This window comes from Colletes latitarsis, chromosome 12 (assembly GCF_051014445.1).
Source record: "Colletes latitarsis isolate SP2378_abdomen chromosome 12, iyColLati1, whole genome shotgun sequence".
Lineage (NCBI taxonomy): Eukaryota > Metazoa > Arthropoda > Insecta > Hymenoptera > Colletidae > Colletes > Colletes latitarsis.
In genome coordinates, this window is record NC_135145.1 from 16,612,105 (window position 1) to 16,616,019 (window position 3,915).

The following is a 3,915-nucleotide window of genomic DNA, read 5'->3' on the forward strand; positions in this document are numbered from 1 at the left end:
GGAGTGCTTCAATCTTAAAGGTCACGTCTTTATTGAATTTCGAAAAAGTGACCGTAGGCTTGGAAAATTTATGGTGACAAGGCACCCTTTAAGGCACAGGAAGTTTTCTAATGTTAGAGAGTACTGTCAGCGGCAAAAGTTTTGCCTGCTTATACCCCCTAAATACCCCTGTGAGCAGGTTAATTATTCTGCATTTCTCATTTTACCACATGGCAATAATTTCTCTACACTGGCTTCGAGTAAAAAGTGGGAAAAACGTTGCTTTTCCAACGCTTTTTCCAACGACCAACAGTTTCTCCAGAGTAGTCTGCCAGTGCGTATCGAGTGTAACCAAACAGTTTTTTAATTATTTAATTTAAATTCTTTTTTACTATTATAGTAATCTAGTGTTTTTTACAGTTTAGTTTAGTTTATTATCTTGTTTTTAGTTTTAGTTAATTTTTTTTATATTTCGTTTTTTACATTTATACATATTTATCCTTTCTACTTTTTGCATTTATATATATTTATCCTTTTTTACTTTTTGCATTTTTTACATATTTATCCTTTTTACTTTTTGTATTTATACATATTTATCCTTTTTTACTGTTTGCATTTTTTACATTTTTATTTATTCAATATTAGCTTAGTAGTTTTACTTTTTATTAAATTAAATATTTAACAAACGAAATGGAATCTCGAAAGAGGGGCCAAATATCCATAGTGAAGCGCGAAACATTATTCGGCGTGTAATCAGAAAGTGTGACGAAGAAGCAAGCAAAGGGCAATACCTGCATGCCGCAAAGCAATTTAAAGGTCGATTTATACTATCCGTTTACAGCACGGCACGGCACAGCCGGCACGGTTCGGGCAAACATTCTTTCAAGCTGCTAAGACATGAGTATTTATACGTAACGTCGCGGATCCGTTTCGGCACGTTACGTTTTGAACGTGCACATCATCCATTCAAGCACGTAACGTTTACAGCATTTCCAGTTTGGGCAGACATTATTGCGGGTATTGGAATAGGAGTGTTTATATCTAGCGTTACAGCACGTTCAGGCACGTTGCGTGTACGGGCAGGCAAAGATCAGTATTCTTTGACAGAATGTTTGGGTTCGGGCAAGCTCGAAGTCAAGGGCCCCGACAAAAAAAAAGGTCTAATGTCCTTATCCGCTCGTATTTCTGTCCATTTAGCTAAAATTGTATATTTACTTTGACTCCACGTCTTCGATGCCAAGAACCACCAGCCTTCTTTCCAAACAGAAAATTCGTACTTCGCGCACTTCCCCTTCCATTTTAGAAAATAACCACACCTACTACCACTGTCACGAACCAATAAGCTAAAACATTGTACACCCCAATCCCCAACATTTTTAACCAATAACAACACAACAGAACTTATATAAACCGTGAATACCCTCGAAAAACACAATTTCTCAGTTAAAAATGAATACGTCAAACACGAGTGCAACGGAATCGCAAAGTATGAAACATGAGAAATTAATAGAGTTGGTGCGACAACATAGTTTTCTATATAATCAGGAAGAAAGAGGTTACAGTGACAATGAGAAAAAGGAAGCTGCTTGGAGAGACATTGGGAAAATTATAAATTTAACCGGTAAGTAACATATAATTACATGTATTTCATTATTTTTCGTGAGGATACAGATTTTTAGTTTCGTTCAGTATTAAAAAAATCTTTAAATGTCTCCCTTACGTGAAACGCGGTTGCAGTATTGCTACCACTTTGCAAGGGGAGACTTTGCATGGTTGTTTCCGCAGGTTCCATACCCATATCCAATGGTCGAAAATCACGAGATGACGAAATATAATTATGCAAAATACATGTCGTTAAAATAATTTTATCGACATTTTGCGGGTGTAATTGCATTCTTCGTAAATAAATTCGGAATTTTTGTACTAAAATTCCGAATGCATTTTCCGACACTCGTCTTGCTCGTGAGTGTCGATGATTATATTGTCATTTGGCGGGATCATGGATTTGTGGTTTCGGATACGGTCTTAATAAGTATTTTTTCAAAGGAAAAGCTTCATCGCCAACAATAACATGAGGCATCACAGTATTAGTACCCGGTAATTCCGCATCTTCTGGTATATTCAATTTATTTTCTGCAAGGCACTTTCCCAATTTTGAATGGCTGAATATTCCTCCATCGCTATTCTTCCCATACGATCCAATATCGACGGCTATGAATTTGTAATTGGCATCTACCAAAGCCAACAGCACAATAGAAAATGTTTTTTTGTAATTATAGTACAAAGAGCCGCTGTTAGGTGGTGCGAAAATTTGTACGTGCTTTCCATCCAATGCACCAATGCAATTGGGGAAATTCCATACTCTCCAAAATTCCTCCGCTATTTCAAGCCATTTTTCCCGACAGGGTATACTCATGTATTCTGGCATTAGTTGTTTGATAATTGCATTGCAAACTTCAATCACAATACGTGATACTGTTGTGTGCCCTAGTCGATAACTGAATGCAATTGTCTTATATGAATCACCAGTTGCTAAAAATCTGGAAAACAGTATATATATATATATATATATATATATTAAGTTTACAATACTTATATGCGTGGTAAATTATTAATTTTATTTCATCTTTCCAGCTAAAGATTGCAAAAAGCAATAAATATTGTTACGAGACTGCTTTCGTAGAGCCCTAAAAAAAAGGAGAGATACCAGCAGCGGGCAGGCCACGACAAAAATAAGAAAATGGAAATTCGAGGAAGAAATGTCTTTTTTAATTCCATATTTCAAAGAAAGGGAATGTATTACATCACTAGATACAGCCGATAATTTAAATGTAGAAGTAAATGATATTGCGCAGGAAACTACTGATTTTACCCCCAACGAAATTTCATCGCCCAACCCAGATAATATACACGCAATAGTCAATAAATCCAAAAATAATAAAAAAAGAAAATCAGAGACGGCATCCGAAACAGTAATGAATTATATTTTACAAAATAGAAATATCGATGGCAGTAACACAATATTTTTTAAAAGTTTAGCAGCAACAGTAAATAAATTAACTCCGTATAATCAAGCAATAGCCAAGGCCCGGACCTTCGCAATAATTTCAGAACTAGAATTACAGGAATTATCTAATAAAAATGACCATACCACATGCACTTTAATTATAACACCTCTGCCATCTTCATCACCACATTTACAAAACCCAAGTACTTCCTCCAAATACGTATAGCAATTTTTCAAATAAACCCGACGGATAGAAATAAATAAATTTTTGTACTTTTATATTATTGTATTTTTATTATATTGTATTATATTATATATTTTTATATTAATTAATTACAAATAAATAATGTTTTTGTATTTTTATATTGTTTGTATTATTAAACATACCTCAAACATACTGCCAGTTTTTCTCTTGGGCATATAGCCTCCTTGAATACTGTGTCTTGCTTAGTAATAGAATTTTCAATTTTTTCCAAAAGTATATTAAAACTATTAATGGGCATTCGGAAGTACTGGAAGAATTTTTCTTCATCATCCATTAAATGTTTATATAGTGTCCAATACTCTCCATCAATTTTTCTTCTTTTTAGCATGTTATGTACCGAAAAACGTCGTTTCCTCACTTTCCTTTCTTCCTCTTCATCTAATAGTAACGCTACGCAGCATAAATCTTCCACGGACAAATGTGAAAACATTTTTAACTTCTTCTAATTCACAATCACAGATTAAAAATTTTTCACGATTGTCGTTACCGAACGTACACTAAAGGAATGAACTTTTGCGGAGACTAAAAATGCGAAGGCGTAACTCTGTCAAAATTCATCTAACTCTCCGTCTTGATTTTTCCCATAAGGAAACCTTGGTCTCCCCTGTCAGGGTGACAACGGCGAACATTGCCTACTGGAGGGAGGATTGGTCAAGCCAATCCT

The 3,915-nt window shown here is 34.8% G+C and overlaps 1 pseudogene; it reads left to right on the plus strand.

The window, feature by feature from the left end:
* The first annotated feature begins 1,467 nt into the window (after positions 1-1,467).
* On the plus strand, positions 1,468-3,212 carry LOC143349088 (uncharacterized; annotated as a pseudogene).
* The last annotated feature ends 703 nt before the right edge of the window (positions 3,213-3,915 follow it).